The sequence below is a fragment of the Cupressus sempervirens genome, chromosome 4 (genome assembly GCF_028749045.1).
Source record: "Cupressus sempervirens isolate cs-2001-9-10 chromosome 4, ASM2874904v1, whole genome shotgun sequence".
NCBI lineage: Eukaryota > Viridiplantae > Streptophyta > Pinopsida > Cupressales > Cupressaceae > Cupressus > Cupressus sempervirens.
This window is the reverse complement of record NC_143121.1, coordinates 242,095,639-242,120,667: the sequence shown is the minus strand read 5'-3', so window position 1 is coordinate 242,120,667 and position 25,029 is coordinate 242,095,639. Positions and strand designations below refer to the sequence as shown.

The window sequence follows — 25,029 nt, the reverse complement described above, 5'->3', positions numbered from 1 at the left end:
ATAGTAAATTGTACAAATATAGTATGGATCAAACAACTACTCAAAGGCATGAAGGAGGAAATCACTAAACTTGTGGTACTTTATTGTTATAATACAAGTACTATAAACATATCAAAGAACCATGTGATGCACACAAATACAAAGCACATTGCAATCAAGTATCATTACTTGAGAGAGTTGGTTCAAGAAAAAGAAGTGGAGATGTAGTATGTGAATACAAAAGAACATATAGCTTATATATTCACAAAAGATTTACTTAAGGATACACGTGAATATCTTATAGGTAAACTAGTGGTGATACCCCTATCTAAAGCTACTTAAGAAGCATGAGTAGTACCCTGCATCAACTGAGATGAATATTGTGTCTTACAACTTGATGCAGTGGATCTTACTTTAGGAGCCTCCTAAAGTAATGAAGGAGTGAAATTAGAAGACTTATAGTCACATGCAAGGTGATAGAGGGTGAACTTGAATTGATTATATCTGCATATAGAGATGACAAGTCTTTGGCATTATATAAGATAAATAGGGAATATAAGAGAGATAGGGAGATAAGTACCTAATTATCCAAAAGAGAGAGAGAGATAGAGAAAGTCAAAAAAAAACTACAGAGGGAAATATAAGAGAGATACATTGAAGGAGATTGATAAAGCTTACATTACCCTATACATAGGAAGGACATATACTAATAGAGGGAGAAATTTTAAAGATCTTATTTTCTTTTTTGTATTATTTTTGGTATTGGTTTGCCATCAATGCCGAAGAGGGAGATTATTGATATGAGATTGTTTTGAAGTGAATAAATTGTAATGGAACAATCATTATTTTGTCAATGATGTCAAACCTACTACCAGCTGGCGAGACCAAATTTTTTTTTTTGAAAGCTATCATTTAGTTGATTGATGAAGGGGATTTGAAAAGAGTAGATAAAAAGAGCATCTAGAGAAAGGTTGAGTTATTTGGTATGTAAAAGAAGTACTAAAATCATGTAAGACATTGATACTATAGTGTATTTTTAATCTACTTATAGTCTAAAATGAAATATTATGCAAGTTAAGACTAGAAGAAGAACAAGTAAGAAAAGTGTCTTCCAAGTCTTGTTGAGAAGTCAGTGCAAGCTGCATAGAAATTAATAGAAGGATGAGTGAAAATCAAGAGGTGTCAAATCAAGAAGAAAACTAGTACAAGCTGAGTGAATGTTAGTATATGCCAAGTAAATTTTAGTAGGTGCTGAGCATCAGTAAACTTTAGTGTTTTTGGAGTGAACTAGTGTTGGCCAAGTGACACAACAATATAGATGTTGAGTGATAGAAAACAATGTAAAATCAAATACTTGACAAATCTGAATGGACTATTTTGATTTCTTGAATTATGTGAAGCATGTGGAAAATAACTATGATGAACTAGTGGTACAGAATTCAAGGTAAACTATTTTGAGATGAATAAAAGAAAGATTGAAGAGGAAGTTTCTAAAGGAACCAAATGAAAAAGTGGGTAGATTCATTGAATCCTACCTAATCCTACCTAACCCTAAAATGGACTATTGTGGTTAAATGTCAAAAGATCTAAATTCTCTATTTATAGAGATAGCTAGTAAAAAGCAAATGTTTTCATGTGCGAGAACCTAAGGAAGATAAGGAGTCTAGGGTAATTCTTCATTCAGGGCCGAACAAAAGAGACTATAGTTGGCATACAAAGCATGAAGACTTAAGGAGATGAATTCTTGAAGACTTAACAAACTATTAGAGTTGAAGAGTATGAATTCTAAGTAGACTAGAGGACTGAAACAAAGATCTTTAATCTTCAATTGAGTTATAAGTTTTTATAATGTCAAGTCCTATTGTTACTTTCTGATAACTATACTAGTGTGGATAAAATCCTTTAGATTATGGTTGACCTAACAATAATTTGTAAATCCTTTAATTGGGTGACATTCTAATGCAATGGTCTAAAGTCCTCTAACAAGGCTCACTCCTAACAAGGTGATTGAAATTCTTTAACCAGGTCACATTTAGCAGTGTGTATTGTAAACTTTAACATGGTTGGCCTTTCACAGAGAATCACTTTAGAAGAGTGAGAATTAGTAGCATGTTACTGGTGGTTTTTCTCAAATTGAGTTTCCACGTAAAATCCTTGTGTTGAATTGTGTGAATGTTCTTATGGCATTTCATATTTACATTTATGGAAAGTTGTTTAGACCTAGGACAATAACCTACAAAGTTGAAGTATTGTATGATCTAATAGATGCATGCATGTTGAATTTTTTTGGATATGGGTCTACTAAGCATTGAAAAGTTTTATTTGTACATCTAGACCTTGGATATATGATTCACCACCCTCTCAGTTATTCTAAAGAATTTGAATAGTATGCACATAAGCCAAACAAGTATCATGATTCACAATCAACTATCTATATAAAAATATAACGAATAATCAACATGGACCACATATTACAATTGAAGCCATATTGCCACCATACCCTAGATGGTTAAACAAATACATGTTATGTATTGAGACATATATTCCATGGGGACACTTGTTACATTAGAAAAAGATTATGAATAAAGGTCAATAGTGTCAATGACAGTTTAAAAATATTCAATAAGTGTTAGGGATTCTACAAATTACACAAAATGATAGAAGCAATTTGTGCCTTGAACTTGAGCTGGGCATTTCATGCAATATAATTAGGAATTTTTATATATGACAAGGAAACACTAGTGGCAAGTGAGGAGTTCTATAATAGACCATAAAGTTGTGATCACTAGTACAAAGAGCCATGAAAAAGGTATAACTTTAGACATCCAACTAAACTATAAATTTTGTATAGGTGTATCAACTGTCATATTAAATCATAAACATTAATTTTTACTAATAGCATAGATTTCAAGAAGAAAAATTAAAATACCAAACATATTTATCATTTCATAATGATAATTATACTTAGTAATTTTCCAAAACACTAAAGTATTATTTTATCTTTGTATTTAATAAATTTATGAGAACAATGGTTTGTAGTAATAACGATGATTAATTACGTACTTGAAAGCGGATACAATCTTCGGCTATCTTCAAGTGGCAATCCCGGCTCGTAATAGTGTGAATACTGCGACGTCAAAAGTGAAGCACCATAAGTGGGTGAAAAAACGTGGATAAGTGTTCAGACAAAGAATCCTACATAAGCCTGCTAACAAAGTTTTGCATGACAAAGATTTAGGAAAGCGAAAGAACGGGTCATTAAATTTCCAAAATATCTATCAGATTAGGTACCAGAGACGGTATCAACGTGGATACTTTTGTGTCTTAACAGATTATTAAATTCAAACTATTCATAAAATGGTAGAGAGACTCCACTAGACAATGTGTAAATAATTCGATAAATTGCAATGTCAATGAACTCTACGCTATATATGACAATTTCTTTCCATTCTCGTATGTACCTATGACAAAAATCACTTGTCTTATGTGTTTGTAAAGCATTTTACTAAACGACCCGTTCCAAAGGATTCATCCCGCGCATAATGGACTAATTCATGTCTAGCCGCCATCGTTTGACATACTATTGTAAATTAAAATGCTTTTTCTCAAATAAACGAACATATTGCACCGGTCATTTTCTCCATAAAATACCTGTTTTGGGTATGCTCAATCATATCAAGCTCTGTTTCTCCATTTCTCATACCGTTCAACATTGTGAGCCAATTGCAAATGCAAACTTCTGTAACAATGATGAAAGCTTACTTGAGCTGCATTGTATGGTTTTCTCTTATATTGTCGATTAATGCATCAGACCCAGACCCTCTGCATGATTTCTGTGTGGCCGGTCTTACTCAATCCAATGTGAAGCTGAACGGTTTTGTGTGCAAAGACCCAAAAGAAGTGAAGGCATCAGATTTCTTGTTTAAGGGACTTGATACTCCACTCTCAACAAACAATCGTTTTGGGTTCAATATCACCGCTGTGTAATGTTCCATTTTTTTGGAAGAGTTAATTATAAAGTTATCAATTACAAGGTAACTTTATTAAAAAAATAAAAATAAAAATATTCTAGAGGTTGCTGGAAGAAGCGGAGAAAAATTAAAAAGGGAGGCCGACCTATCAAAGAAAAGAATAAATAGGCATTGAGGGCTCATTGCCTATCATCGAGATTTATTGTTGATTTTTGCTTATGTGCGTTGTAGAGCCTAGGGTTTCTGCAAATAGTCACAATTGGCCATTAAGAACGAAAACTCTCAATTGGTACGCAATTTTGAGGGTGTGAGAGATCATCTGAATTATTGCAGTTGTGGGAAGGATATTTCAGTCCTTTCATTTGTGCTTAATTGCTAATTTGGAGTTTCAGTTGGGGTTGCACTTTCACCATATCATCTTCAGCAGTCAGTCTCCAATATTTGATCAATCCAGGTTCTTCATTTCAATCTGTAGTTGCAACAAGTTCTCAATTGTATATAGCCAGTTAGGGTTTCTCTGTAATGTGCTATGTCATAACGTTTTGGTGCTGAAATTTGCCATATCATTTGTAAAAAAAATTGTTTTTTCATTGAATGAATACATTGGCACTATTTTTTTTTTTTTTTCAGCTATATATTTTAGCAGTGTGTTAAAATTAGGGTTTGTTAGTGGCCTATTGGTATGGGTCATTACAGTGGTATCAGAGCGGTTTCCTGCCAGCCTGATAGGGTTACCCATCCACCATTTAATTTAGTTCACAAAGGAACCAGCATAACTAAGAATATGGCTGAGAGACATTCTCCAAGCCCATCCAAAAGTGTGCAAGATGATGAGACTTTACAACAATAGGAGAGACTTCTATAGTCAATAGAGGCAAGTACATAGGCAATGATGGTTATGATGCAACATTTGATTGGAGAAAATAGGAGAAATAATCATAATAATCAAGATGACAGAAGCATAGCAAGATCACAGCATAGGACATAGTCTGGAACAGCTGATAGACCCACACGTCCTACATTTAGAGAAGAAACTCTAGCATGCACACCTAATGCTATGGTAACAGATATTATAGATGAACTCCGACAAGCAAGGAATGAGTGGGATTCATTACTATAATATGTACAGGATGGATGGACATTTGACAAGTACCTGAACTATAGAGCTGCCAGGCAGAAGCAAGTAGATAAACACAGTGAGTTGCAATAGGTCACCAACAAGCTGGTATTACCCACATTTGATGGCAGTGGAAAAATGACTGCTCATGCTTGGATTCATAAGGTGGATACTTTCCTATCTCTGAAGACTATGATAGAAATTGAAGTACTCAAGTATGCCACTTTACATTTAGATCGGGTAGCACATGATTGGTGGACACATGGCATGATCACATTGCAACACAATCAGGTAACCACTTATCAAGAGTTTGTGGATAGATTGATAGAAAGGTTTGATAAAAAAACTCCTGAATTTTATTTTTAGGAGTTAGCCCAGTTGAGACAGTCAGGAGGCTTAGAACAATTTATCAATGACTTCCAGAAGCTTGCAGTGATGGTGCCTGATATTTCAGAAAGGAGGCTAGTCATTTTATTCATAGAGGGATTAACTGAACCACTCAAGGGGTGGGTAAAGGCCTTTGATCCTCCTACATTACAGGAAGCTATGAAGAAAGCTCGTAGTATAGAACTTGCAACTCCAACAAACCGGTTTAGTTCAAAGAGTTCTTCATCATTTAGAGATAACAAAGGGGAATTCAGCAAGGGTAAAGAGAAGGTTAGTGACTCAAAAGACAAGCTAGCTACACCTTGGGATAAGGAAATACTTAATGACTTGTGTAGGAAGAAGCTATGCTTCTTTTGCAAAGGTCCCTATGAGTTTGGTCATGATTTTCCTATGAAGCCTAAGGGGAAGGCTAACCGGGTGATGCGGGCTTATTATGAAGGTTCAGATTCAGATATCTCAGAGTAACATGATGAGGATCCTGATGAGGTAGAGGGTGAACAAGAAGTAGATAGTGCTGAGAAAAAAGAGGCTCCAGAGATACATTTACAAGAGGCACGTCTGTCTAGTATTCAAAGAGAGGGATCTTTCATATTTTGAGGAGTCTTGGCAGGACAAAAGATTATTACTCTATTGGATATAGGTGCCATGCATAATTTCATTGATGCACGACTTGTGGAGAGGCGTGGACTCATTACTAAGGAGTTCGAGGGATTGAGAGTTAAGGTAGCTGATGGATATACTCTTCATTGTGATAGGATGGTGTGAGATCCACCTTTGCACCTAAATAATTATGAGTTTAAGGCAGACTATCATGTGGTCAACATGGGTGACATGGACATAGTACTTGGGATGCAATGGCTACATTCTTTGAAGGAGGTTACCCTAAGATTGGAGGATATGGAGATATGATTCGTGGTGGATGGTAGGACTCATGTGCTGAAGGCTATCCGTAATGGTGATGTTAGGACTATCTCATTTAGTTGGTTGCAGAGATTAGCCAGGCATAATAAAATAGAGTGGGCAACAATATGTGCCTTGATGCCTACCCAGGGGGAGCAACATAGGACTGAATATCATCCAGATATTCAAAAATTGAGAATCAATTATGGGAAGGTATTTAGTGAGATTCCACTAGGCAGGCCACCAGATAGAGGTATTGAGCACATTATCGAGTTGGAGGAAGGTCCTAAGCCTATCATGATCACACCATACTGGCTCCCAAAATGACTCAAAGATGAGATCGAGAGGACTGTCAATGATTTGCTAGCAATGGGACACATCAGACCAAGTAAGTCACCTTTTGCATCTTCTGTTGTTTTAGTAAAAAAGAAGGATGGAACTCTACAAATGTGTATTGATTATAGGGTGTTGAATAAGAGAACTATAAAGAACAAGTATCCCATTCCATGCATCGATGAGCTGATAGACAAATTGCATGGGGCTTTTTATTTCACAAAAATTGATTTGAGATCAGGTTACTCACGACATGCAGTGCCCATGACAGATTTGCTGAAGAAAGGGACATTTGTGTGGACTCGGGAGGCACAAGAGTGTTTTATGTGGTTCAAGAAAATAATGACTACATGCCCAGTATTAGTATTGCCTGATTTCACGAAGCCATTTGAGCTTCAATGTGATGCTTCTGGAGAGGGAGTTGGTGTTGTACTCATGCAGAACAAGCATCCTATAGCTTATGAGAGTAGAAAACTTAGAGGAGCTGAGAGATCATTCAGCATATATGATAAGGAGATGTTGGCCATCATGCATGCCTTGGCCAAATTCAAATAGTATCTTGTGGGCAACAAATTTTGTATTAAAACTGATCATAATAGTTTGAGGCACTTTTTGGGACAATGGGACCTGAATGATTGTTAGCAGAAGTGGGTAAGTTACAGGTATATGATTTTGATATCACATATGTTAAGGGGACACATAATATTGTTGCAGATTCTTTATCCTGTAGGCCACACCTCACTTCTATGATTCAGATATCAGAGGATTGGTGACACTTGATTGTAGCAGAATATGTCAAAGACACGTGGGCCTCTTCTATAGTGGAAGGGACAACAATTGACACCAGATACACTATCATAGATGATTTGATTATTTACAAGAACAGGATTTACTTAGTCCTAGGATCGAAAGTGAAGCAGTTGATTTTTAGAGCATTCCATAATTCACCTATAGCAGGCCATCTTGGATATTTCAAGACTTACATGTTAGTACGGGAACGATTCACTTGGAAGGGACTTAAGGCTGATGTTTTGCAGTATGTGCGTGAGTTTCATGTTTACCAGCAGAACAAACAAGAGCACACTTATCCAACAGGGCTTCTACAGCCACTTCCTATTCCTGACAAGAAGTGGGAGTGTATCTCTATGGATTTTATTATGGGCTTGCCTAGGGCCCAGGGGCATGATTGTAGCTATGTGGTGGTGGATAGGCTGACATAATATGCTCACTTTTTCCCTATCGCTACTACATACTCAACAACTCAGGTGGCAGAGGTCTTCTTTAGGGAGATTTTTAGATTACATAGGTTAACTTGGAGCATTGTGAGTGACAGGGACAGCCGCTTCATGAGTCACTTTTGGCAGGAGATATTTTGGTTGTGTGGCACTGAGCTTACACCTAGTACCAGTTATCACCCACAGACTAATGGTCAAACAGAGATTGTAAACAAATGGGTGGAAGGGTATTTGAGGAATTATGTGGTAGATCAACAACGAGCTTGGGTCAAATGGATATATCTTTGTGAGTATTGTTACAATACTACATATCATATGACTATACAAATGACACCCTTCATGGCACTTTATAGTTATGAGGCACCTAATTTCTTAGATTTGTTGTTGGGAGACAGTCGAGTACCACATGCAAGTGAACTATTATAGGAAAGTAAGGATATAGTTGCTACTCTCAAAAAAAACATGGCTAGAGCTCAGAACTAGCAAAAATAGTATACAGATAAGAAGAGGATTGAGCGCAGTTTTGAGGTAAATGATATGGTTTACCTCATGTTGCATCCATATAAGCAATCCACTCTCAAAAAGATTGGTACAGAGAAACTCAAGCCACGCTATTATGGCCCATTCAAGATCATCAAACAAGTTGGTGAGGTGGCTTATGAGTTGGAGCTTCCCACAGATAGTCGAGTGCATAATGTGTTTCATGTATCATGCCTCAAAAAGGCGTTGGGTCAGAATGTGATGCCTTTTACAGTATTACCTCCCTTAGATGATGAGGGGAAATTGATCTTAGTGCCAAAATCCATTCTGAATAGTAGAGAGAAGAAGCTTCATACGAGAGTAATCAGAGAGTATCTAGTTAAGTGGAAAGATTTACCTATTGAAGATGCTACTTGGGAGGGAGAAGTGATTTTGCAACATCCAGCATTAAGATTGCTTGAGGTCAAGCAATTTTAGGAGGGGCGAACCTGTAATGTCCCATTTTTTTGGAAGAGTTAATTATAAAGTTATCGATTACAAGGTAACATTAGTAAAAAAAATAAAAAATAAAAATCTTCTAGAGGTTGCTGGAAGAAGTGGAGAAAAATTAAAAAGGGAGGCTGACCTATCAAAGAAAAGAATAAATAGGCATTGAGGGCTCATTGCCTATCATCAAAATTTATTATTGATTTTTTCTTATGTGCATTGTGGAGCCTAGGGTTTCTGCAAATAGTCACAATTGGCCATTGAGAACAAAAACTCTCAATTGGTATGCAATTTTGAGGGTGTGAGAGATCACCTAAATTATTGCAACTATGGGAAGGATATTTCAGTCCTTTCATTTGTGCTTAATTGCTGATTTGGAGTTTCAATTGGGGTTGCACTTTCACCATATCATCTTCAACAATCAGTCTCTAGTATTTGATCAATCTAGGTTCTTCATTTCAATCTGTAGTTGCAACAAGTTCTCAATTGTATATAGCCAGTTAGGGTTTCTCTGTAATGTGCTATGTCATAATGTTTTGGTGCTGAAATTTTCCATATCATTTGTAAAAACATTTTTTTTTCTATTTAATGAATACATTGGCACTATTATTTCTTTTATTTCAGCTATATATTTTTGCAGTGTGTTAAAATTAGGGTTTGTTAGTGGCCTATTGGTACGGGTCATTACATGGTGGTACTGTGGAAACTTTCTCGAGATTAAACATGCTAGGCATATCAATGAACCATGGTGTTTTTGCACCTAGGGGTTTGAATCCCCCTCATATTCACCCTCACGCTACTGAGATCATATTTGTAATGGAGGGCACTATTTTGGTTGGTTTTTTGAGCACAAGTAATGTGTTGTTCTCACAAAAGTTGGAGAAGGGAGATGTGTTTTTGGTTCCAAGGGGGTTAATCCATTTTCAGCATAATGTTGGGAATTCATATGCAACTACAATTACTGCTCTAAATAGCCAGTTGCCTAGTGTTCAAGTGATTGCATCTACTATCTTCGAAGCCAATCCTACAATTCCTCAAAGTGTTTTGACCAAGGCATTTGATATCAATGACCAACAACTCAGACTATTGATTGTTGGGAAAACCTCATGAACACCTATAATTTATAGACCATTGTGGTGAGAGAAGATTGTATCTTATCTCTCTTGAGTCTATACTTCCTCAATTTGATTTATTCCTTTCCTTGAGATGATTTTATGGTGAACCCAATAAGACACTCATTCTACTTTGTGGCCAAAATGAATAAATACTTTACTCATTTTCATCGAGCCTAAATTGAAATGAATTTAACACATTGTTTCATTAAAAGATACTAATTTGTGAGTCTTTTTGATCAATATGCTTTACTTCATTCCTATTCTTTAAAAATAATTGTATATTTCTATTTTTTGTTTCAAGTTTTATGATATTATAAAAATAAATTACCACCATAGGAAGTTAAGTTATCTTAAAGGATGTATTGGGAGTTGTAATCACTCAACAAATATTTAATGGTCCTTATTTGATTTCTCTAAGGCTTATCATGTTATATACTTATTGGACTGCAAAATCAGAGTTATCATAATGCTAGGAATGCATGTGAAATAATAGAAAATTTCTTAAATGTTTGGATAAGAACATCTATTATAAAACATTCCTCACAATGCAAAAAATTGAACCTCAACTACTAGAAAGAATGTGTAAATAGGAAGAGAGAAAAATTCAATTTAGAATCACATGTACCTTCAAGTAATATTGAAGAAAAATATTAGAGAATCTAAATAGGACTCAAGAAGATCTTTCCAACACTTTTTTCAAATCAAAAAATGGAGCTATAATGAACAAGTTATGCCCCCTCAAAAGATGACAGACATCAACAAACTTCAAGCATGAAAATAGGTACCAAAATAGAAAAAAATTCAAAAAATACCTTTAATATTGTCTCTGTCTCTGAACCATCTTTCTAGTGCTTCTTTCAGATTGAAAGAAGACCTCTGTATGCTCAAGATATCGCAAACAAACCAACAATGGGTCTTTAAGACAAAACAAATCAAACAATGATGGGTGAATGACCATCAAGTCATTGACTTGAAATTTTTTTACATAAGAACCTGCACATATGTTAGTGACTGTACCATTGATGTCAATGACTATACTACTAATGTTAGCACTTTTAAAGTGCTTTTTGACTTTTTTTTGCCTTTATTTGTTTTTTAACCTTTTGCATGGCCCATTTTTAAAAAAAACTTTCTCAGTGCCTATTTATAAAAAGAAATGAATTTGTTATTAAAAAAAATTGTTTGTTTTTTCAATAAAAAATAAATCCCCAGCTCGAGAAGCATGTCAAATCTAGTGACAATTTTTTTGCCCCAAATTTTAACTATGTCCAAATTGGACGCGCATTACATGAATATAGTGATATTTGGATGTTCTAAGCACAATGGTGAGGTCCATTTTTGCTCAAACTGATCCAAAAATTAGAGACCCCCTATTTTTGCACAAAAAAATTAAAAAAGTCCCAGATTTCTTTTGTCAAATTCTCATTCTTCTTTTTCTTTAGACAAGAATAGGCAGCCATAGGTAAGACTGTGATACCATTTAGAATTTAATGATGGACAAATTCATAGATCCCTAGATATCCTACATGTAAATAATGTATTACAAGGAAGAAAAAAAGTTAGTGAGAGAGAATGGTCTGCTTGATAAACAAGAAGATTGAATTTACTTGTGCAAAATAGAATGAATGAAATTACAACCAATCAATCCTTATTGAGATCAAACCCCTAAATGTGAAGCCCTAAGAAGTAAATGACATTTAATAATTACTAATTAATTAGTAAATAGAAATGTATGGTGCATAAAGTGAAATCTTAAGAAGCGAGAAAAGGGAATTTAATAAATGAATTAAGTTAACCTTTTTTCTATAAGACACATCACTTAACCCTTACTCAGTTATTGTGTAAGATCTCTGACTACTATTCTTCTAGTATCTATAGAAACACTGCTATGTTGACATCAATGAAAAACATAGTCATGAATGCAACACATCAATACTCTCTAATGCTTAGGATACTCCCCCAATGTAATATCATGAACATTCATGCTAAGAGTTACTTTCTAATCATTCTACCAATCTAGGATAAATCCTTTGGATTAAGGTTGACCTAATAGTCATTTGTAAATACTTTAATCGGTTGACATTCCAAGTGAATGACCTAAATTCCTCTAACAAGGCTCACTCCTAATAAGGTGATTGAAATCCTCTAACCAGGTCACATTTAGTAGTGTGTATTGTAACCTTTAACAAGGTTGACCTTTCATAGGGCATCACTTCAAAAGAGTGAGAATGAGTAGCATGTTGCTAGTGGTTTTTTTCAAAATGGATTTCCAAGTAAAATCCTTGTATCAAATGTTTTATTGAATCTATTATGTTTCATGTTTACATTTATGCAAAGTTGTTTTGACCTAGGACAATAATCTACAAGTTCAAGGGATAATATGAACTAATGGATGCATGCATGAATATCTTTTATGGATATGGGTTCACTAAGCTATGAAAATTTTTGTTTGTACATTTGGACCTTGGTAAACTGATTCACCCCTCAATTATTCTAAATAATTTCAACACCTCTAACCACTTAACTCTTGATCTATATTTGCATTAAAGTTCCTCCCAATTTTGGAATGTCTTCCATAAGTTCAGACACTCCCTTTCCTCTTACTACTATTTAACATTAGTATTGCCCTGAATAATTTGGTTTTGGAGAGATTTCAACTTCTTCTCTATTGATTTCTTCTCTTTGGAAATGTTCCTAAATGATGATTTTCTCCATCCTTGCACTTCTTTTTAGATGCATTCAAGTTTTATGGTGATATGAAACATGGTCATTCCATTAATTGGATCCTTCCACCACCGCACAATATAGTCTTTGAACTTAGTGTGCGAGTGCCACATCATTTCATACCTAAAAAGCCTTAATCTAGTAGGTTTATTCTCCAACCAAGAAAACACCAGCATAGAGTGATCCAAAATGGTCCTCGGCTCCACATTTAAGGAATAATGTTGAAGAATGTCCTAACCAAAATAAAAAAGAGCCTTATCAAGTATAACCTAAAGAAAAAAATTCTCCAATCTATTATTAGACCAAGTAAATGCAATAACCTAAAGACCAATATCAATCAAGTCATTCCTTCCAAGAAAGCCCTCCAAATCTTGCATACTATCAGAAAATTCTTCCAAACCCCCCAATTTCTTTGATGGATATAGTAGGGTGTTAAAATCCCCTATACACATGATTCTTTCTTGTCTCATAGTCTAAGCCACTTTAGTACAAGATTAATATAGTTGACCATTTCTTGTTAATGTTTACTATAGGTGACTATTTCTACCACCTTGTTTGGGTTTCACATCATGGAAATTCCACTAGAGATGCAATTAGCCTCACCATAAGAAAATTCATCCCTTGGACAAATGTAAGTAGCAACTCTAGCAAAAACCAACTCAATCATTTTGACTTCTTGCAAAAGAATCAAATCAGACTTGAGCTCTATGATCTTTTGTTTTATTTCATATTATTTCCTTGAGCTATTCATCCATCTCACATTCCAAGACTTGAGCTTCACCTTTTATTGATATTGAGTGTCCTTCAAAGTTTTTTGTTTCCACTATGCTATATCCTTCTCTATTTCCTTTTGATGTACTTTCCTAGTCAGAGGTCTCCCAATCCTCATGGATGACCCTACATCTACCTTTTATCCTCCTCTAGACTTATGCTTCATGACTGTCCATTCAACATCAATACTAAGAAGGTTAAGATTTGGTAGCTTAGTTGTGGGGGAAAGCATTTCAACAATACCTAGAAGTGAGACCACTAGGGTGTCATCAATGAGCAGTGATCCATTCCCTAAGAGAAGGTATGGAGAACATGGAGTAGCAATACTAATAGCTTGCATCACTTTATTCATGCGTCCTTCCCCTAGTTGAAATAGTTTTAGAGTGAACATGTCAAAATCTCCACCTCTTCATGGTCAATTGCATCATCCATAACAACTTAAACATCTCTACCCTTTCCAATGGTGTCGACCTTCACAAGGGTTCTTACCTTCTCACAATATTTTCTAGGTGTTTCAAATAGGTCTAGAGAGGTCACCTCACATGTTACCTTCAAGCCTATCAATTCCTTATTCACTAGGATTTTGGCCTTTTGAGTCATCTTAGCAATTTTTGAGCTTTCAACCACCACCACTCTCAATGAGGATACTTTGTCTTTGAGTTTCTCACCCTTCAGGCAATTCAAAACCAAATGAAAAAACATGTTGTACTTTTGGCAAAGGGGATTTTCATCCTCATAGACTATTAGTTGCATCCAATTTCCCCATTTATATTTTAGATCAACCATTTTCGACAAGGGTTTTTTCATTCCTACATTGATACAAAATCTAGTAAATCCCAACCTGGTTATCTTTAAAAGCTATCCCTCTAGAGCTTGAACAAATAGATATCGTTAAAAGAATAGGGTGTTCAGTGGGAGACCTATTGGGTGTAGATGCCTCATTTGAATGTTGCAACAATATAAAACTTTAAATCAAATGCAAGGTGAACAATAAAAATCTTAAGCCTATCAAAATTATTAACAATAGATCAATTTACAATCTAAATTTTGAGAGAAGTGAAGGAAAGATCTAAAAAATAATCAGGTTAGATGATGAGAGAAAATTTTCCTTCAAGACTCTACAAATGACATTAGATATTAATGTTTCTTACCCCATGATCAAAATTAGGCATAAAAGAATGAAGTAGAAGGAGAGTATATATGAGGAAAAAGTTTTCACAGTCACAAGAGGAAAATTAGGGAAAGAAGAATTAGAAAAGACTAAATCAAGAAAGGAAAGAAGCCTAATATTCTGAGATAAGAATTAACAGAAGGAAAAGAACACAGAAGTAAAGGAAACTAGCAAAGGGAGTCCTCCTCTCAAGAGTAGATATAAAGATCCAATCTCAGATAAGAGCGAGGACAACTCAAACTCACCAGTCACAATAGAGCAGGAAGACCTCAACCTTAACTTGGAGAACCCTACCAATTTGGATAAATAGAGTAGAAAAATCTTAAGTAAATAAATGAATGGATACATCCAAAATGGATTTTCAACTACATTTAAGTGCATAATAGTTTGCAGGAAAAAATCCAATAGAAAATGAAAAAAATCCAAGGAAAGAAAAAACTCCTTAGAGATACGCAAAGAATAGACTTTAATGGCTTCGAAATTGAACAATGAGGAAATCAAGTCATATCAACTCTCTCAGCAAAATAGAAGATTTGGAAAATTCACTCTTATTTGGAAAAGATGCAGCAAATGGTAATACTATATAGGTACAGGATAAAATTAAGGTATAGATGTAGCATCCTGAAGAGCCTTCATTGATTACCAAAACATATGGCAAAACGTCCCCAAAGAATCTTGCCAAGTTTTGGCAAAACCCCCTCACAAGGAGAGATCCACTTGAAAATACACCCATAACAAGTAATCCTAGAGGAAAGAGGCCAAGATATATTGTAGTGCAAGACTTTCAAGATTTTCTTAATAGAGAGTTGGGGGAGAATGAAGTCATGGGTGAAGAGATCTTAAAAGAGGAAGAAAAAGAAAAACTAGAAAGGCTTTTAGAGGACTTGATCTAAGTGTTTTACTTTGAAAACATAGATAATAGTAGCACTTCACATATGGAAGAACTCATGCAACAAACATTATAGTTGGGGGGAGATGATTACACTTTTGATGACCTTAAAAGAGACCTACTATCCTTTGAGGAAGATTACAAGCTAAATAAGGATGCCAAGGTCATGTTAGCCAGAAGGACATCAAAGGAGGAGGTTAGAACCTCAAAGGAATAATAAGGCATGGTAGAGAAAATACTAATAGAGCTAGGAAGTGAAGAAAAGGAAGGCAAGGAAAGTAAGCTATTTGAGATTGTTAAGAGTTCACAGGTAGATCTAGAATAGCTAGGTATAAAAATGAATCAGGAACAAGTGAAATCTCCTAATTTTGGTAGGGTAAAATCTAAAAGAGGAAGAAGATCTCTCAAGGAACATAGAGAAGCAGATGGTTAGGCCTGAGAACAGCAAAAAATGGGTCAACTCTTTAACATAGGGAAGGGGAAGTTCCTTCCCAAGGAGCCATGAATATCACCACGTGGAATGCTAGGGTCTTAAATGCCCCTAGTAAAAAAAAGTTACCTAAAACAAAATATAAAATTATTTGAATCCGATATTATTTTAATATAGGGAACTAGGCTAAACAAGGAAGAAGGAACTAGATTAGAACATAGGCTAGGTAGTTGGAACAACTTATTACATGAATCCAAAGGGGTGTCTGGAGGTATAGGCATCATATAGAATCCTAGCAAAGTTAGTTTAGAATTTCTAGCACCCAAGTATAATTGGCTAAGCTACAGAGTTAGAAATATTAAATTTAACCTTCAGTTTATTCTAATTAATATATATGGTCCTACATACAATTTAGAGAAGAAAATTTTATGGAATGAAATTACTTATCTCCTTAATAGTTACAAAAATGAGTTAATCCTCTTAGGAGGGGATTTTAACATAATTTTACATATGGAGGAAAAATCTAGAGGTATATAACATACCTCCCAAGCTTCCAAAGAATTCAAGCTTTGGTATCACTATAACTGTAAGAATTTGGCTTAGGCCAGAATTCACCCAAGAACAAAAGAACTCAACAATAGCACACAATAGACCAAAATAGGCAGAGTATGATCAGAATGATGATATTCATTCAATAATTGATAAAACCAACATATTATGAGTACACTAGGAGTGCCTGAATATAAAGGCCTCAGGAGAGCTTCTAGAATGCCTAGAAGTTAGCACCATGACATGTCATACAACCAGGCACATGTCCACCAGATATGGATTATCCTCCATTAAGCATGGGAATAAGTGCGATGATGTGAGGATAAGACTACAATGGTGTAGTGCGGAAATCATTGGAGTAGACAACATGTGCTAAATGAGGAGTGCGGAAAACAAGTGAATGATGCATACTCCTGTGTTGTAGACACCATGTGCCTAATTAGAGTTGCGTAACTCAATGAGAGTTCACAAACTCCTAAGTTTCTCACCTAAAATAATAATAAAATAATGAAAAATAATTAAATAATGCATTAACCTAAGTAAAACTTAAGTAAGTGTAATAAGTAAATACTTATTTACACCAACACCCCCCCTTAAGTGCAAATTAGGGGAATGCCCTTAAGCTTACGCAATCTAGGATGAAAATGCAAGATGGGTCCTGGCTACTAGACCATGTTAGGTACCCATGTACATAATCATATGTAATCTCCCATAAAGCGGGGAAAGAGAGAAAACCTCATGGGAAAAACCCTCCCCCAAAAAGAGAGATAGATAGGATGCATGGATGGATGGAGTAATCAAGACCCCCCCATTATGACATACATCCAATATATACATAAGAGAATGAGAGAAGAGGTAGAGAGATAGAATGGGCTCCCCCCCCCAAATAAGAATGCCGAACAGTGAATGCTCTAGTAAAGAAGCTGATCCAACACTGCAGAATGGTGTTCCTCCCCTTAGGAAGAAACAATGCCAAGGGTACAAATGAGACGCTTCCGCTGTGTGTGGAAAGAATCCCATGGATAAGTGATGTCTCTGAAACCTGCTCAACTAGCTGAAGAACCTATCCCAAAGAACTGTCTATCCCTGCAACTGATGAAGAACCCTGCTGCAACTGCTGATCATAAGTATCCACATTCACTTCAACCTGTAAGGATTGATCATGTAGAGAATGAACAAGAGAGTCTGAAACTCCCGTGACAACTGAAGAAGGTAATTCTGCATCAAGAAGAAGAGGCAGATCATGAATATTGTCCCCCAAATCTGTCACTGAACTTGTATCTGGAAGACTGAATGTACCCTATTGTTCTGGACTTATCACTGTGGCGATGTAGGCATGCAAACTGAACTAATGAAGTGACCTCTCACTGTATCTGTCGACAGAACTCCACGTGTCTGAAGCTGTTGAAGCACTACCGCTGGTGTCACTATCAGTTTCCACACTGTATGATGTGCGAAGAGGAGTAGAGAACAAGCTCGGAGAACGTTCCTCAAAATGTACATCCTTCTCCACAAAAATCTGATGTGTCTTAGGATCAAGAAGTCTATATGCCTTCACACTGTCTTCATAACCAATAAAAGTACAAGGCCGAGATGTCTGTGCCTTGCGACCCATGGAAGATCTGTTTGCCCAAGCAGGACAACCGAAGACTCTGAAGTGTGTCACAATAGGTTTTCTACCACACCATGCCTCAAAAGGAGTTTTTCCATCTAAGGCGGGATGAGGAGAACGATTAAGAATGTGAGTGGCACTTGAGATTGCTTCGACTTCTAATGATGGATCTAGAGACTTGGCATGAATCATGCAACTTGCCATAGACTTAAGAGTTCGAATCCTCAAAGCTGCAACATCTGTCTTATGCGAATTGAATGCTGAAGGAGTCTGAAGATCAATGCCCTTATGTCTGCAAAAATCCTTAAGTCTTCTGTTCACATCCATGTTTCCATTATCCATGCGAAGTACTTTGATGGCCTTTTTGGATTGTCATTCGACATGAGCCTTGAAGTCTAGAAATGCGTCCAAAACTTCACCCTTACTATGCAGAAAGTAGACCCAAGTGAACCTTGAAAAGTCATCAACTAAGGTAAGTATGTAGCGACCCTGGTTGAATGCAAAAGGACCTGCTAATGCCATGTGAACCATTTGAAGAACACTTGTTGCTCTAGAAGACTTCCCTCTTTGTAACTTCCCCTCTGGATGCATATCCATTGAATCTGATGAACACTTACCCTTAGAAAAGTTGATTTGAGGTAGACCTTTGACCATGTGGTATGTGCAAATTTGCTGAAGATAGCGATAGTCAAGATGACCATACCACTCATGCCATAATTGCATGTTTGAATGTGATTGTGATAACAAGGCCTTTGAAGGAGTCTTGGATACAAAATGTGAGAAAGAGTACAACCTCTTGTGATCATTCACTTTCCCTACTGCAACCAAGGAATTATCTTTAAGACTGTGCACTTGAACTGAGTCAGGAAGGAACTCAACTCTATGTCCATCTCCGAGGTGAGTAATTTGGTAGATTGAAAGGAGATTTGAACTTAGGTTGGGAACATATAGAACCTCTTGAAACTCTCCATTTTCCATTTCCACATTTCCTTTTCCTTCAACTTCCATTTTGCTATCATTCCCCATGAAGATGTGTGGTACCCTTGAGCGATTCAATGAAGAAAAATCCTCCTTTGAAGAACCCATATGATATGAGGTACCTGAGTCAAATATCCATTCCTTCGAAGAGTTTGCATTAGCCATGAGTGCTTGCCCTTTGTTCTTTGAATCTAAAGAAGATCCCTTCTCCTTATAAGCATTAGGCAATGGAACATTATGTTTCTTCATGATGTTGGTCAATTCATCAATCTTTTTAAGATAGCAATCATGCTCTTCATGACCCGTGTTCTTGCAATAAGCACACTTCTTCTTCTCCTTATTGTTGTTGTCCCCTATCTTGTTGGAATTCAAGGACTTGCCTTGTTGATTTGATTGTGGTGTTGTCTTTTCTGCATCTTTAGATTTGCTCTTCCATTTTTGCTTACCCTTTCCTTTGTTTGAAGATTGTCCAGCTGAATGTTGAGAACCCTCATTGGCCACCAATGCTTTGGTCTGAGGTGATTTGAGAATCCCCATTGTTTTCAACTTCTTTTCTTCATCATCCAACAATTTAGCATATTCATCAAAAGTTACTTTCTTGTAGGCAGACCCTAAGGTAGTCTTTGAGGTGTTAAAAGAAGAGACAAATGTGGAATATTTAGATGGTAGCTTGTTGTGAATGAGATAGATCAGTCTGTCATCTTTGATAGAATTCCCACAATTAGTAAGCTTTGTCCTTAATTCATTCACCTTGATGATGAAGTCCTGTATTGAGTCATACGACTTAGGATCTAAGGAAACTAGCTCATCTTCTATTTTGAACACATCTTCTTCAGACACTTTACCATAAAGGTTTTCGAGGGTATCCCAAGCTTCCTTGGATGTAGTACATTTTATGATTTGATACATGATCTTATCATCTACCCCCAAACATATATCACCTAGGGCTTTCCTATCCATGGCTACCCATTCAGAAAGTTCACTTGTTGATACATTATCACTTGCCGGTTTAGGAAGAGTACCATCGACATATTGTGAAACTCCATTATGCATTAAGTGATACAACATTTTGATAGACCACGTAGCATAGTTATGAGGAGTTAACTTAGGAAACTTAAAGTTGCCCATGATGCAGAAAAATGAAAGAAATTTGTAGAAAAGAGAGAACACAACACCAAGAATACCCCCCCTTTTCACTAAATCAAGAAACCCCCCAAAAATAGATGCTTTGGGCACTTTATCAGTAGTGTGATTACAATGGGCCACTTGCCAAGTTTGAACTTTATGGACTTCTGATTTTTCTTGTTACAACTTCTCAATAGAGTATAAATCTAAAACTTTACAATGTGCTACAATATTGAAGCAATACAAGGCAAAGAAAGGCCCTATTCTGAAAGTAACAATTTTGTCCACAAAACACTACAATTTTATTCCATATCTGGAAAGTAGACAAAAAAATCCGCACTTTCAAAAAAAATGGAACCTGTTTTCGACTCTAGATGTGCCCGTACAGAGCGTTTGAAGTTGCAAAATGCAAGATTATTCAGGTACAGTCGCCAAAAAATGCAAATTCTGAAAAATCCGTGTGCCAAAACCAAAAAATAGCTGCACCACTAAAAAATTTAGAAAATTTTACCCAATTTCAAAAAAAATTGCACCTGATTTGGAGTCCGGATGTGCAAGTTATGGCCTCTTGAAGTCGGACTGCCAAAATCAAAATCAATTTGGTGAGGGGTTGCACCAGCAAAAGATGAGGTTAATTTTGACGGTCATACGGCCGTCACAGCAGTTATAAAATGACTCGGGATGATGTCCAGATGGGCGTCAATTTTAGGCTCATGAAAATGATGACGTCAGCAGAAAACTCGGCCACCTGGATGACGTGGCGCTGACATGGACATCCGTACTGTACGGATCGTACGGATAATGTCTCGCATGTCAAATCTAATTGGGCAAGTGTACAGTTTGCTGATTGTGTCCTGACAAGGCAGGGCAGGGGAATAACTGGTCGCCACGTGGTGCTGGCGGATTGGTCCCCGTGTCGGGGGTGGAACAAACCCTGTCGAATTTCATTTGCGGTTGTCCAGCACCGGGTTTGCGTGTCGGGTTCACAGTTTTTAATCCCACATTCGTGGGTTTTGAAAACGCTGCGCACTTTATAAAGTGCAGCCCGCAGACGTAAGGGAAAAGGCCGCTGGATGCTGTGGGCCCGCCAATACTTAGCGAAATTCTCCCGCCGGTCGCCACTGTTGGAATATGCAGTGGCTGCCGGAATTTCAGGGGTATGTCCACGGGAAAAATATTGAAGCCCGCAGATTTAATATTAAACCCTGCGATAATATAATATACCCGCCAAATACAAAGAGCTGAGCTGGGGTTTGACTGCCCAGTTCGGCAAAATTTTTTGCTTCCTATTAAATTTCGAAAATAAAATTTGAAAAAACACTCAGATAGGAAGGAAAATAAAATACAGAGAGTAAATTAATGTAGATCTGAACATTAATTAATCAGATCACATAAAACGATCATACCCAATTGCAAATCGGTGCCTTCGGGTGCCGGTTTGCAAAAAATTTTGCCTCTCGATCAACTTTCACCCAATATAGACGAATTTATAGTCAATCTTCACCGATTCAGCGCTCCGGACGCAACGGAGAGGTCAGATCTGGCTCTAGACGCTCCCAATTTCTGGGAATCTTCCAGAATTGATGTGTTGAAGCATGTATGGTCTCGAACAGCTACTTGATGAGAATCTTCCTCATCTCTGATACCATGTAAGAATTTGGCTTAGGCTAGAATTTACCCAAGAACATAAGAACTCAACAATAGCACACAGTAGACAAAAATAGGTAGAGTATGATCAGAATGATGATATTCATTCAATAATGGATAAAACCAACATATTATGAGTACACTAGGAGTGCCTGAATATAAAGGCCTCAGGAGAGCTTCTAGAATGCCTAGAAGTTAGCACCATGACATGTCATACAACCAGGCACATGTCCACCAGATATGGATTATCCTCCATTAAGCACGGGAATAAGTGCGATGATGTGAGGATAAGACTACAATGGTGTAGTGCGGAAATCAGTGGAGTAGACAACATGTGCTAAATGAGGAGTGCGGAAAACAAGTGAATGATGCATACTCCTGTGTTGTAGAAACCATGTGCCTAATTAGAGTTGCGTAACTCAATGAGAGTTCACAAACTCCTAAGTGTCTCACCTAAAATAATAATAAAATAATGAAAAATAATTAAATAATGCATTAACCTAAGTAAAACTTAAGTAAGTGTAATAAGTAAATACTTATTTACACCAACAATAACAAATTGATTGAAATTCTGATCAACAATGAAAAATTCACATGGAACAACAAAAGGAAAGACTTCTGCAATATAGCAGAAAAACTAGACTAGTTTTTTTTCTGAAAGGAGATATAAGTGAAACTAACATAAATTTTCACTCCCCAATCCTACCTATTGCTAGTTCAGATCATTTTCTAGTTAGAATGTTTTTTTAAGAATACACTAAACCAGTAAGAAATCCATTTAAATGCAAAAAGATGTGGTTTTGTGATCCTAAATTCTTAGAGTACATAAAAGGCTTGTGGAAACAAGGGTCTTTCAAAGGTTCCAAAATGTACATCTTTGTCTCAAAAATGAAAATTCTAAAAGAGAATATTCTAAAATAGAATAAAGAATACTTTAACAATATTTTTGTAGAAAAACAAGAAATTGAGGAGAGGTTGAAGGAGCTTAACTTAGAAGTCTTTAAAAAGGGTATGAACAATAATAGCTATCTTTTGGAAAAAGAACTGATTGCCAAACAAGAAAGCATTTTGGCTAAAGAAGAATTTTTTTTGAGACAAAAATCCAAAGAAAAATGGTTAGATGATGGATATTGGAACACAAAGTTGTTTCATCACTCAACTCTTCAATATAGAGGAAAAAAAAATAGTCAAAATAAAAGATTCAACAGACACCATCACTGAAGATCCAATGATTTTTTTTGAAATTATAGTTAATCACTTCCAGAATATTTTAAATAATTATGAATTTTTTGATAGGACAACCCAAACAAGTATCTTGAAAGTCATTCCAAGAATAGTCACTGAGGATGATAATAGACAACTAAATAAACCTATCTTGTTGGAAGAAGACAAATTGGCAGTCTTTGAATCACATCCTAACAAGTCCCTTGGCCCAAATGGCTTCCAATCCTTCTTTTATAAAAAATGCTAGGACATTTTGGGAGAAGACCTTTGGAAAGCAATCGAAGCTAATAGGAATGGTGGTTAATTTTTTTCAAAAATTAACCACATCTTTCTTACTTTGATTCCCAAAAAAAAGGATCTAGTCTACCCGGGGGATTTTAGGCCAATTGCCTTATGCAACATCATTTATAAAATATTCACAAAAATCTTAGCAAATAGACTCAAACATATTTTGCCCAAAATCATTTTTGAAGAACAAACTAGGATTTTTCTAGGCAGATCAATTTTAGATGTTATACTAATCATCCAAGAGACAATTCACTGGGCGATCAAAAACAAAAGGGAAAGCATGTTCATGAAATTAGATATCCAAAAAGCATATGATATGGTGGATTGGAGATTCCTCTGTAAAACCCTCAAAGAATTTGGATTTTCCCACCAATGGATCAACCTCATCTTTCAATGTATATCAACCACAAAGATTTCAGTTCCAGTCAATGGCACACCATAAGGTTTCTTCAATACTTCAAGAGGAATTAGATAGGGTGATCCCCTCTCTCCATTTTTATTCATCATTATGGAAGAAGCCTTTGGTAGAGCTTTCATTGAAGCACACAAAAGAGGAAATATTTTGGGTATAATAGTCATGAATAACACCTCCAATATAGCCCACTAACAATTTGCAGATGATACTAGTATGCCTAGTGAAAGCATAATCAAAGAAGCTTGTAATATTAAGTCTATCATTTAACTATATTTGATAGCTTTGGGTCAAAAAGTTAATATAGCAAAATTGAAGATCTTTATCAACACCAATTTGGAGGTAGAAAAGAAGATTTTTCATATTATGGGATATAAGAAGGGTGTTTTCCCTTGTAAGTATCTAGGCATAGACCTAGACAAAGAAAGCAATTCTTGTAAGGTCCAGCAAAATGTCTTGGACAAAGTGGATTCCAGACTAGGTGATTGGGAGGATAGATGGCTTTCTAAATTAGGTAAAGTAGTCAAGATCAAATCTATTTTGTTTGCTATCCCTTCTTACTCTTTATCTTGTCTCTAACTTCCTAAGCACATTAATAAGAAGTTTGAATCTAAACTTAGAAACTTCTTTTGGGAAAATGGGAAGGAATCCAAAATTCTACCTCTTATAAGATGGGAAAACATTTGCAAACCCAATATTTTAGGAGGTTTAGGAGTTAAGACCTTAAGTTGGCAAATAGAGGCATTTGGTACCAAATTAATTTGGCACCTCTTTGAAATTAGTGATAGCAAATGGGCTAAAATCTTATATAATAAGCACCTTGATCCTAACGACCCCTACTCTATTTTTAGGATGAAGACTCTCCCTAAAGGATCTAAAATTTGGAATTTGATGGTTATATGTAGAACTCCCATCAATAAATTCCTCACCTAGGATACTGACAAAGGAGATAAAGCACTATTCTAGGATGACTCATGGGATGGACTCCCTCTCATCAATTGTCCAGACATTCCTGGGGTTCTCAAAGAGATGTTGATCTCTCGGTGGGGTAGTAAGGTTAGCAACTATAAGACTAAGGACCCTAATGATGACTCCTCTATTTGGATATGGAAAAAAGTGGATGACTTAGATTTGGATCCTTCTTCAAAAGAGATATATCTAAAGATAAAAAAAATCAAGAAAGATCAATCGATTAGAGCAAGTAGA

The 25,029-nt window shown here is 36.1% G+C and overlaps 1 pseudogene; it reads left to right on the top strand.

The window, feature by feature from the left end:
* Positions 1 to 3,708: 3,708 nt before the first annotated feature.
* Positions 3,709 to 9,998, top strand: LOC149560910 (germin-like protein subfamily T member 2 pseudogene; annotated as a pseudogene).
* The last annotated feature ends 15,031 nt before the right edge of the window (positions 9,999 to 25,029 follow it).